Source organism: Malaclemys terrapin, chromosome 2 (genome assembly GCF_027887155.1).
Source record: "Malaclemys terrapin pileata isolate rMalTer1 chromosome 2, rMalTer1.hap1, whole genome shotgun sequence".
In the NCBI taxonomy this organism is placed as follows: domain Eukaryota; kingdom Metazoa; phylum Chordata; order Testudines; family Emydidae; genus Malaclemys; species Malaclemys terrapin.
The window spans coordinates 249,514,084-249,526,822 of NC_071506.1; positions in this window are offsets into that span (position 1 = coordinate 249,514,084).

Here is a 12,739-nt window from a genome sequence, read left to right on the forward strand (position 1 = left end):
GCCCTCAGTGGCAACACTTTTAGAAATGGTGTCATAATGTCCTCTAGTCGGTATTCTAACTCTCTGATATTATTCTGTGAAGAACAGTTTTGGAGCTGGCAGCTCTGAAAATGACAAGAAGATACAATATGCTCATTACTGAGTAGGTAATGATGTGAGTCCCTGCACTGTCAATATATCTAGCAGCCTCCAAATGCCTGCATGTTCTGAGATTCCTTTGTCTTTCCAAACCCTCCTTATACTTAAGGATTTCTGTTTTAAAATACAGCTAATAATGAATAAAAATTTCCAGCCAAGAAGGGGATGAGCATCCTCCTGCACTGACTTTCCTACCTAGCGAGGAGGACTTTAAACTAGGTTCAAGGGGCGGGGGCAATGACAGTAACCCATAGGTAAGCATAGAAAAGATGACCTTAGCAGAGGGCTAGATGTTGGAGGGAACATGCAAATTACAAAAGGATCATAAGAGCAAGAAGAAGAATCAGTGGGAGAATCTGCTCAACATCTTAGATGTCTATACACAAATACAAAGAGTATGGGGAATAAACAGGAAGATCTGGAAATATTAGCACATAAGCTAAATTATGACTTAACTTGCATCACAGTTACTTGGGATAAATCTCTTCATGTTTATCCTCAGGGTCCATCCTGGCTTCTCAGGTTTGGCAATTGGGGAACAACAGAGGCGTCTAAGTTTTAGCCTAATGACAGACCCTGTCGAGCTGAAAATAAAATAAACTGCCAACCCTTTAGCATTCTTTATTGAACCCAAACTCATAAATCCAAATAACTTATTTTTTTCTTTCACTGTTGTCTGAAAACAGAAATGCAATAATCTTCCAATGCCCTACTCCCCATCTTCCAGGTAAGAGTATGTTCAAAAGAAGCAACACACCTTACTATCACCCCCTGTCCAGGGCTGAAAATCAAGTACTTTACTTCACTCAGAGGTACTACTATGATGTAGCAGCAGAAAAGAAATCTGTGTCTTTTTTTTTCAAGGAAAAAAAGGCTTTAGCACAAAAGGCCCTGTAATGCTAAGCATCCCTGTATTCACGCCCTACAAACTATTGTAATAATCTTTGTACAAAATAAGCCTTGTGAGGTGTCATTTGAAAACTAAAAACTCACTGATCATTAACATTCTTGCATGTTGTATGTATGTGGTGGGTATTAAGAGATACGAATAAAGAGACATTATAACTAAAGTGTAGGTAAATCAGGTATGCCAGGGAGCATTAGTACACTGATCTGCACTAGAAAAAGGAATGGGTTTCTCCACCTGGGATTTACTTCCAAAGTATTTTGAAAAACAATGAGACCCATCAGACCCATCACGCCAACAAGGGTTGGAGGCAAACCTCACGCTAACAATTCGGGGGAGTGGGGAAAGGCAGCATGGCATCTACACCCAGCAAGGGAGAGAAGCTTGGTCTGGGTTTTACTTTTCAGTGAATATATAGCAAAGGTTTAGCAGTCCCTAGAGACTAGGGTCTGAACTTCAAGTGATAAGCAATTGGATTAGCTGATTGCATACTGTATTATAAAAGTATATAGAGTGAGGTCATTTCTGAAACCCTATGACACACTGGTGAGTAATATCTTTGTGAATTGTATGTATTAAGACTGTAGAAAGAATTATAGATACTAATTGATATTAGGCTGTAGTGTACAGTCTGCTCAGACAGGAAGGGCACATGTCTCCTATGTAAACTAAGCATGGAGGAATTAGAAACAATGGAAGCCGCATTTACACAGAAATCATACGGAGGGATGGAAAGCCCACAGAAAAGGAAGGACAACATGAGGTCATCCTGCTTCTTGAAACAAAATCATTGAACTTTGAAAGATATAATCAAAGACAGAAGCCATCTCTGGCATCCATCACTAGACAGACTCCAGAGAACAGAGCTCTTGTAAACGGAGAAAGATGGGTCCTTCAACCAAGGGGGCGGTTCAAGTCTCTGGAACTGAATATAGATGAGAAACCTGCTTAGGCAATTATCTTTTACCAAGGCAGACAAGAGAAAACAGCACCTTGTGCTTTTGTGGAAGGTCCTGTCTGAGAGAAAATCAGCCAGGGCTGGGAAAAAGAATGACTGGTGAGAGAAACCATATTGATCAAAGCCTAAATCTTGCTGGGTTAAGTTTTAGACTTTTAGATGAGTTTTTTGACTTTTGTTTTCTTGTAACTCTAAATTTATTCCTTTCACTTGGCATCACTTAATCCTATGAAGAGTTTGTTAATAAATTTTACTATTAATATCAACCTACTCAGTGCTGTGTTTAAATGGAAGGGTGTTGTGAAGGGTTGGATCACAGAACCCCCCTTTGGGATTGCCACCTGATGTGTTGAGACTACCCCTGAGCCCATCTTCCCTGGCAGCTTGGGACTTCAAAACCCTGCCTGGTTGTGCCAGATACGCTAGCCTGCCACAAACCCAGACCTAGGCCCGAACAACATCCCCCCAAAACTGCAGGCTTAACTGAAAACAGTTTAAGAAGTGTTCCTATCTCTAACACTCAGATTCTCAGCTCCCAATGGGGTCCAAACCCCAAATAAATTGTATTTATTCCAGTTAAGTTAATAAGTTGTGGTATGCTTTTGGTCTTGAGAGGAACAAACCAACCTTATTATTTCTCTGAACCATTCAGGAGAGAGCTAGACATTCAGGAGAGAGCACACAGATTTGGAAAAATTCAGGACTGGGAGTGAGTTGGGCCATCCTGCAAGTAGTAACCCAGGCTGGTGAAAGCCAGAGTGGAGCTGTAGATAGGCTGCTGGGATCAGAGCTACTGAACCATGGCTGTCTAACACAGAGACACTCAGGGTGTGACCTGTATGCTGGTAGCAGGGCCAGCTCCAGGCACCAGCCCAGCAAGCAGGTGCTTGGGGCAGCCAAGGGGAAGGGGCGGCATGTCGGGCTGTTTGGCTGCAATTCGGCGGCGGGTCCCTCTCGGAGGGAAGCACCTGCCGCCAAATTCCCGATGAAGAAGAAAGCGGCACGGTGGAGCTGCCGCCGGAGTGCCACCAATCACAATTGCGATCGCGGCTTTCTCTCCCCCCCCCGCCGTTTGGGGTAGCAAAAACCCTGGAGCCAGTCCTGGCTGGTAGACTAGTTGTAAGCCATCCAGTTTGGGAGCTACAGCAGCAAAGCATTGAGAGACACCCTGAGTCGTAAGGTAACAACTTCTCCCTGGTCTGGATTGTACCCCAAACTGAATGCTGTGATAGTGCCCCCCAAGTCAAAATGTCAGATTTCTTTTTCTGCCTGTACTGGGTTTGATGTGGTGTTTCTTGCCTTTCTTAAGAGAATTACACTGAAAGTTTAATGCACTTTGGAGAGTTCTCCTGGATTGAAAAGCACAAACTGTTTCAGGGAATGCACCACATACTTTAAGCATGTTATATTTTTCCATGCCAGAAGACTGTTAATTGGTATAGGATTAAAATATTTACTGAACTGATTTTTTTGTTCTGAATGCTGTCAGTATCCTAACTTCATTTCATTATCTGATGTGATAGCAACCAATTTATGGTGATATAAATAGTGGGACATAGTGACCCCCATCACAAATCATCATAAAAATGACAAATAATAAAGCCTTCTGATTGGAAAATCAAATAATTTTATTTAAAAATAATGTTATTTTACAATGCATCACATCTTCATTTCCAAAGTGATGTCTATAATAAAGGATGACTAGCACTTTCTGTTATAAGACCCTATTTTCAGTTTCTATAACGTTCCCAAACTTCTATTTTTGGGCTAAAATGTTCAATGCCAGGTGTCTGCCTGAGGCCGATTTCTTTCTTTTCAAAGTTTCAACAAAATTGGTTTAGCCATTTGTGAGAACAAATATAGGGGAAAATATGTTTTGCCCATATTAAAAAAATATATAGCCATTTAATAGAGAAGCTCTAGCTCCTGCATACTTTGGACAGGGATTTGAAATTTGGTTTGTGAGGTGAAAGTTACCCTCGTATCAGGAACGTGCCCTTTCCTCTACCCTATTTTTGCCAAGTTACATGCTTCTGAAAAATTGCAATTTGCACATGCTCAGTACAGGTATGCTAGAGGCTGCCCGCTAAATTCGCCAAAGGCTGAAGCGTCTGCACTGAGCATGCTTCATTCCCACAGAGTGACTGAGTATGTGCCATCCCAGGCCTGCAGGGAATAAGCAGGATTTTTTTTTTTTTGGCACCTCCCATCCACTGGTCTGCTGTGGCACCAGAACTAACAAGAGGCAGACTGCCTCTTCTTGCTCCCCCTGCTGCTGGTGCCCAGGCAACATATAGGAGGAAGTAGTCTGTCTGGAATGAAGAGGGGAGATGGGATAGGATAGATTGAAACAGGAATCAGGAGCTGGGCAGAGAATGAAATAGGATCCAGTGGAAAGAAGACTGAGACAGTGCAATGACTGGGGAATGGGTGGTCAGGCCTAGTGGTCAGAGCCAAGGGTCAAAACTGAAGACACCAGCAGGTACCAAGCTGAAGGTCACAGCTGGAAACAGAGTCAGGTGCTAGGTCAGTGGTCAAAGCCAGCATCAGGGATAAATCAGAGGAGCAGGGACCTGGAGTAGGGCAGGACAGCAGGAACTGGGAGTAGGCAGGAGACTGGGATAGGAGGACAGGAACCAGGAGCAGGCAGGAATGCAGGGCTTCAGGCTCTAGGGTTGTCAATTTTGTTTGGACATATTCCTGGAGGTTTCATCACATGACATAATCTTTAATTAAAGATGAATCTTTAATTCTTGGAGACTTCAGGACAATCCTGGAGGTTTGGCAACCCTATCAGGCTCAGGTAAGCAGGAGAGGACCATAGTTACAGCTAGCCAGGGATTCCCCTAGTTGCTCAGAAAACTTCCTGTTACTTTTTGGTTTATATGCTGCCCCCTCAGCCAATCAGGGGGTTGGATGCCCCCCACTTTCAGGAGCTTTGGGGTCAGGGCCCTCTAAGAGCTACCCCTACACTGTACTCTTCCCTCACTACTCAGGTGAGATGCAGGGTGGTGATTGTGGCCTGGGGACCAGTGGCCCTGTGTTTGAGATCTGTGTTCCCTCAAAGATTGGTGCTTGGGCATGGGGGAAGATTGGGAGACAGAGAGCAGTTTTGTAGGGAAAGGGAGGAGAAGAGACTGAATCAGAGGGAAGCTGGGAGGTAGGAGGAGACTGAGACAGGAGCCAGGGTGAGAGGAAGGGGAAACTTAAACAGAAGCTGGGAGGAAGAAAGGGAGAATGTGACAGCAGCTGCAAGGGGGGGGGGAGATAACTGAGACAGCAGATGAGGGTGGGGACGAAGACAGGGACAGACTGGAGGGGACAATGGTAGAAAGATTCGGTCTTGTGGGGGAAAGGAGCAGAAGGATCTGTACCACTAAGCATACTGCTTTCCAGAACCCACATTTCTCAGTCTCAACATTCCTGTGTTGTCTAGCAAATACCTGCATCGCACACTGACAAAGAGTGTTTCTCTTGCCTTTCTACAGGCTGTCCACAAAAGGATAACAGCCTACTATTCCCACCAGTTACTCGGGTAGCTGAAGTGATAGAGATCTGTGCTCTAGAGCTAAAGATCCCAATTCTGTTGGTGACAGAAATTCGGTGATCAATATGATTTCACATGATTGAATGCTGGGGGTGGGGTTTTCCACTTTGCTTTTAAAATCATAAGAAAATTCATTATTTGAAAAGAATATTAAGGTTGCAAAGACAAGCGCTCAAAAGTTAGGAAATGCTAGAATTAAGATTGATTTATGTGTATGCATTTTTCCCCACAAGATTCTTGTCTTTTAAAGTAAATTTTGTGGGCTTTTTAAATATATAACATATTGATTGTATTCCTCTCCACCACTTTGGGATAGGCACCAATTCTTCCTATATGTTCATACAGCATTTAGCACAATGAGTCCCCAATCCTAATTTGGAACTCTTGGTGCAACCCCCGGGGAAACAACAAATAATCTTCCCCTATGATAATTACTGTCTAGATGCATCTGATATGATAAATAACAGTAGTCCAGTGTCTCACTATTAGAAAAAAAGCAATAGATTAGTGACAATGAGTGGTATTGAGAAAATATATTCCCCACTTTGCTCATATTTTATTTTTCCCCAATCACATATTTGCTGAGTCTGGGAGGAGTAAAAAAAACAAAACATTAATATTCTCTAACTTTGCATTTGACTTTCCAGTGATAAGAGAAGAAATACAGTATCTTGGCTCTGGAGTTTATCATCCTGCTATTGTTTATAGCTGTGTTACACCTTATTCCAAGGGCTGAAAATGTACCTCAATATATTTTGAAGATGACTTCACCTAGGTGACAGTTAGTATAACTTCTGGTCTCTCAGATCTCTTGCTGGCAGTGTGACTGTGCCATACACTTAAACTGTCTCTCACTTAATATACAGTGCAGAGATAGTCTATCACTTGGGTAAGTGCATGAATGGGACTAATGCAATGCGGGGTGGGGGGGAGGGCAAAAGGGGCTCAGGGAAAGGGAAAAAGGGCTCAGATTGTCAGGGCCAGCCCACAACATTTTGGCACCTGAGGTGGGGAGGTCAATGATGCCCCCATGTCCCCTCGCTTGGGCCAAAACTTTGAAAGGTCTCAATTCTGCCTTCTTCCTGTTCTAGTCCTCTCATGGTTCTGCTCTGCTATCTACCCCAATAGAGGAGAACTAACAACTTAAAATGCCTTGTTCAAAAATTGTAAGTAACACTTAACTTTCAAACGCCTGAACAGCAAATGTAACTTTTCTTGTCTGCATAGTAAACACTGGCATTTTTATGTTTGAATAATCAAATTGGTGCTTTCCATGCCTTCTTGGCTGCAAAGATTTGAACTGCTTCCTGTTGAAGGTCCACAGTCTGGGCCAGCTCATGCTCTATTGAGATGGTTGCGAGGCTGACCAGCCTCTCCTGTGTCATTGTGGAGTGTAGATGTGTTTTTATTAACTTCAGGTTGGAGAAGCTGCGTTCTCCACTGGCAATTGTTACAGGAAGTGTTAGAAGTATGCGCAGAGCAACAAAAGCATTTGAAAAGAAGGTGGTCATCTTATTTGTGCACATTCCAGAACAGCCTTTGGAGTTGATCCTGCTGAAATGTATCTTGAAAGGGCTTTCAGTTCATCACCTAAATCACTCGCATCAATATTGTGCATGTCATCATGTGTCAACACTGTCTCTAGTGCCCTGCATTGCTGGTGTAGGTCTTCTTCAGGTATAGTGAGGAGTTTTGGAATATCATACAACATCCCAAATATACTGCTGCGTTCCTTGAGCTGCATGAAACGTTCAACTGATTGTATTGCACAATCTAGCACCTGGTTAAAGAATTCAACTTTGAACTGTTTGGGGTCTCTTATGGGATTATCCTGTGCCTCATAATCAAAATGTCTTCTTCAGTGATTCTTGTGTTCTTGAATGGGTGGGAAAATAGCTTCAGTGTGAAGTTCCTCAGCCAACTTCTGTGTACTCTTCAGAACGTTTGGAAATCCCTCATCTGACCGGTAAGACTGTAGGTATGACTTTGCTTTGTCCAGTTGTTCCATTACTCCAGATATATCAAGGTCAACACCTTGGAGTCTCTTGCTTACAACATTTATTTCAAACAGTATATCATGCCACAACACTAAGCCACACAAAAATTTGAAGTTATGTATGTTTCTGGTGATTCCATTTCCCTCTGCCACTGTTCTCCGATGAACAGTTCCTGTCATAGCATTCTCCTCCATAATGGCAATTATGGCATCATCTATCTTCCCAATTTTGTATTTGATAGACTTTATTGCCTCCACTTGACTTTCCCATCATGTGGCACTCAGTGGTTTCAGTGTCAGAGAGGATGTTCCCAGATGTTGCTTCAAAATTTGCCATCGATGCGTTGATGCAGAGAAAAATACACAGATGCTTTGAATTACATTAATTAGAAGCTGATGCTGCATCACCGACCACCAAGTTCAATGAATGAGAACTTCATGGGACAAAAAAAGGTCGAGAGTTTAACTCTCGGATCCGTGTCTGCACTCCTCTGTTCTTTCCTCTCATGTTGGCACCATTATTGTAGCCCTGACCTCTCATGTCAGCTATTGCAATTCCCGTATCTTCCTGCTTTTTAAGAAGCACATTTGTCATACCAGCTTCTGTAGTATCATCAATGTCAATAAATTCTGGAAAATGCTCTCTGACAGTCACCATTGCAGGGACCTTTTCACTAAGTTCAGTTGTTGTTTCAAAATGCACCATTAAAGTCATTTGTTCCATATGGCTAATGTCGGGTGTGCAGTCCAGAATAACACAGTAATATCTTGCTGCCTTCAGATCTGCCACAATCTGTTTGACTTTTGTTGCCAGTAACTGTATGATCTCATTTTGAATGGTTTTTCCAAGGTAGTGGTGTGTGTACATTTCTTGGGTGGTGACTCTTCTTAGATGCTCCTGGTGTACAGCATCAAACTCAGCCATCAGCTCCACAATTTTAAGGAAGTTTCCATTGTTTGGTACATACAGCTGATGTGAAGTGCCACACAGTGCTAGATTTTGGGTAGCAAGCATTCTCACAATAGCAATGAGTCTTTTCAGAACATTTTGCCAGTAAAGAGACTCTAATGCAATCTTCTCTTGATGCTGATCATCTATGGTGGCCTTTAACCTTAGTCTCATCTCAAGCTCTTTCCACCTATGGAATGCTCTCTGGTGATTTGCTGCCTTCTCATGGCATGCCAGAATTCTAGCCAGATTTTTCCAGTCCTTTGTTCCTGTAGAGCCCAATGTGGCTGGAACATTAGACTGGAAGAGTTTGCAACAAAAACAGTATGCAGCATTTTGGTTACATAAGCATATGAGTACATAAGCCATGGCCTCTCCGTTTTGTCACCATTGGGGATTTCATGCCAGTAATGTGTTGGATGGAAATTTCTATTTTCATTGTCTTTGGGGAACATGAAGTTTTTCACTTGCTGTGGCCCATGCAGTAACAAGGAAGTCCCTCAGGCTACTGCTCAAATGGGTCTACAGTCCTGGATCATCTAGACTTAAGGAACTAAACTCAGCAGCAGCTGTTTCTTGTGCCTCCACCACACTCTTCTCTGATCTACACTTTTCTTCAGGAATGTGCATGGTTACATCTATTTGAGATAGAGATATGGATGCTGCAGTAGCTGCCAGGTCACCTGCACTCTGACTAGCTGGAAGATCAGACATCTCCTCACCACTGACATCCTCACTGGGGCAGGAAGGCTCACCGTGAACATTTGTGTCTATGTATCTCAGGAGAGCTCCTTCCTGCTTAGATAGAAAAGTTTGCTTTCTTTCTTTTTCTGAATGCTGCCCCAGAGGGGCGTTTTCTTCTTTCACTCGTGACTGCTGTTCTGTGCCAGCTATAGTGGCTCTCAACACTCAATTGAAGGAGACAAATAAGCAGGCTGGTAGCAGGGCCTGGTGAGGGAAGATATCAGTGTCTTAAGGGCCTAACTGGCTCCTACTACTTCAGTTGACTGCCTGTTCTCCTCAAGTGGGTTCAGGGAAGCAGCAGGAAAAGGAAGCTCCCTGTGAAGCTGGTGTTATCATTCCAGGCTCTTGGGGGGGGGGGGGGGGGGGCCTAGAGAGGTCCTCTCTCCCTGCAGCTCCTGCTGCTTTCTGTTATTCCCTCTCACCTTTTCTCCTACCTGCCTGTTATGTCTTCTGTACCATCCTTCCTCCAGCACAGCACTCCACCATTTCTGTGCATCTAGAGCAGAGAGAATACATATGCACCACCAGCAGACACAATTTTCTACACTCTGGGTCCTAGTGGCTCCCCCCCCCCACAGTCTGGCACCTGAGGTGGCCACCTCAGTTCGCCTCATGGTAAGGTCAGCCCTGCAGATTGTTAGAAAATAAGAGGAGCTTGTTTAACAAATGTGTTTAAGAGAGTTAACTGCTTCATTTAGTTTTCCTCCACTCTTTTGGGTATATCATCATTTTGTGATGCTACACTTTCACTTATTCAAGGCCCGTAAGTGGACTAGGAAATGTGGATATGTTGATGTTATCCCTTTTTCGAAATTTGAGGCTTGTCACTGTCTCAGCCAAACCCCCTGCTATTCAGTAATGATATATTGATGTTACAATGAATAGCTTGAATACATTTTAAAGGTGTCAAGATTGCTCTATGAATTTTTCTTCACTATAATGACAGCCTATACTTGTCCAAGTGGCAAAGTTGGAAGATATGAGAACTAACATTTCTTAACTAAGAATGACTATGTTAAAACATTGCTCTGCTGGAAAAGAAGCTTTCTGGCTGATCTTGTATTTCTCTATGGGATAACATATTGAAATAGGAGACATGTTAGGAAGTCACCATAGAGGCCACAATTCAACAGTCCATCCCTATTCAGCAAGGCACTTAAAACAGGTATTTAATTTAGGTATATGATTACGTCCCACTGAAACACTTGTTCAACTGCTTAGCTGAACTGTTTTTCAATGTTATGCTGAATTGGAACCAGAGTTCTCCATAATTCAGTTTTTCTAAGAGCTGTACAAAACCAGAAGTTCCCAAAACACTCTGGGGCACCATAACTCCCATTTTCTAATAAAATCCAAGAAATATTTCAGCTTTTGAGGTCTCTTGAGTTCTACAGATGAACAAGGAACATAATAAGGAACTCCTATTCAATCTTTTTGGCTGCAAAGATTGTTTGGGCGAAACACTGCAGAAAATACAAGATCTGATTTTCTTTTAATCTACCCAAGGGAAATAGTCCTAATTACCTAGGAGAATGACTATAAAGTCAGTCTGACAGAAATGTGGGAGCTCACAGCAATCTCATTATGAGATTCAATCCCTAGAAGAAACCTTGGTTGACAGTATTAAAGAGCAAATGTCAATGTAGTGAAGCAGAAAGCATTAACGCATTGAACTTTCACAGTCTTTAATTCTTTTACTAAAGGTGGTGTTAATGAATTATCTTAAATGAAAGAGTTGAACCCTAGATTTTGTTACTGTAATCAAAGGGAAAAGTCTGTAGATATCTTCTGATAAATGCATTCATTTCAAATTGAAATTCTTGCATTTTACTCATCCTGAAACATGAATTCCTACTGTCTTGAACAAAGGAAGCATCAAGATATCAGAGATAGTAGGAGAATAGAGACAAGGGAATGAAGGAATGATATTTTTGACCAGTTAAAGTGGAGTGATTTGTTCTATCTTTATCCATCCCTTCTTTATTCCTGTATTGATATTGAACTAATTAATAGTTATCCTTGCTAGATTATATATTAAGTAGAAGTTGTGATAAATTTCCAGTATTTCTGTACTACTGGAGATACATATGTACTGTCTATCATCATTCCTGGAGGTGCTTGAGTTCCTCAATGATAAATGGACCACTGCGGTGTAATGAAAGGCTTGGTATAGCTATATTTCTTTTAAAGTTCTAATCTTATTTCATTTCATATATATTGAATCAAAGTCCGGATATCAAAAAGCATTATTTGCATAAAACTCCAATAAAAATATTATTCAAAGAAGCATTATAGGTACGTTTCCTTTTTTTATATTGACTCTGAGTGGGTCAGATGCGTGTTATTTCTGAGTTATTTGCCTCTTTAAAGTCATGCTGGATTCTGAACAACACTCTTTTCGTGTATTAGAACTATTAATGTACATACAAACACTTTCTGACTAGCAGGTCTTTCTCAGTAAAGAAAATGCTTTAGGTTTATGTCTATATAACCTGTGCTGGAGGTAAAGAATCAAGGGACAGATGAACAGATGTCTGTGGGAGGAAGTTCTGTTTGAGTTTTTAAAACCGAGGTACTGATTATTTCATTGGTCAAAATCAGTGTTCAGTGACATTTAATAATGTTACCCCTTCTTCTCATTGTCGCCCCTCTCTCAAGAAGTAGCATATGTCTGGTGCCTCGCAGATTGGCTACCAAGTGGAGGAGGTATTAGTGATGTGGAGTCTTGGTATACTCTAAGTGTAGTTTGCTTTATTTACACATATACACCAGTCCTGAAATGGTCAAACAACATGCAGAGTAATGCCTACCTCCAGAAAGCTCAGCCCAGCACCAGTGCCTGATCCCCAGAGAATAATTCTGCCTCAAAAACTGACTAATCAGAGCCCCATGAGAGGAGGGGGGAAAAAAAAGCTCTCTTCATGCTGGCATAGAACTTTGCATAGCCCAAAACTAGCAATCCAGTATTTTCCATAGTCAAAACTTGATTACATACTGAGAAAAAAAACTTCGAAAACTTTATCTGTAACAACTCCATCTGGTAATTCCTGCCATAGCAAAACTTTGACATGAGTACTCAGAAAGCCGTATTAAAAACTCTATTGGATTACTGAAATAAAGTAGTAGAGTCCATGCAAAATGCACTCTAAGGTAATAGGAAACGGAATAACAAAATTGGCCTATTGTCTTCTTGTGGCTTTATTTATGTTTCCTTCCAATTCCATTCTACATGGGTATGGAGTGTCTGTTTAATCATGGCATCATTTTCCTTATCATCCTCTTTTCCATCACCTTGATTGAGAGTCAACCACTGGTGTAGGTGGTAGAGAAGTGTATGGAGTGAATCAAAAGTTGTAATAATCTTTTCCGGATGGTATTTAATATAAATAATGGATTGGTTGTTATGATTTGGTCCTCTTTGTTCAGTATGGCAAGGGGTTAATGAGCAACATAATACATTTAAGGTTTTTATTAACTCATGTTTCCTGTGTTTCAAAGTT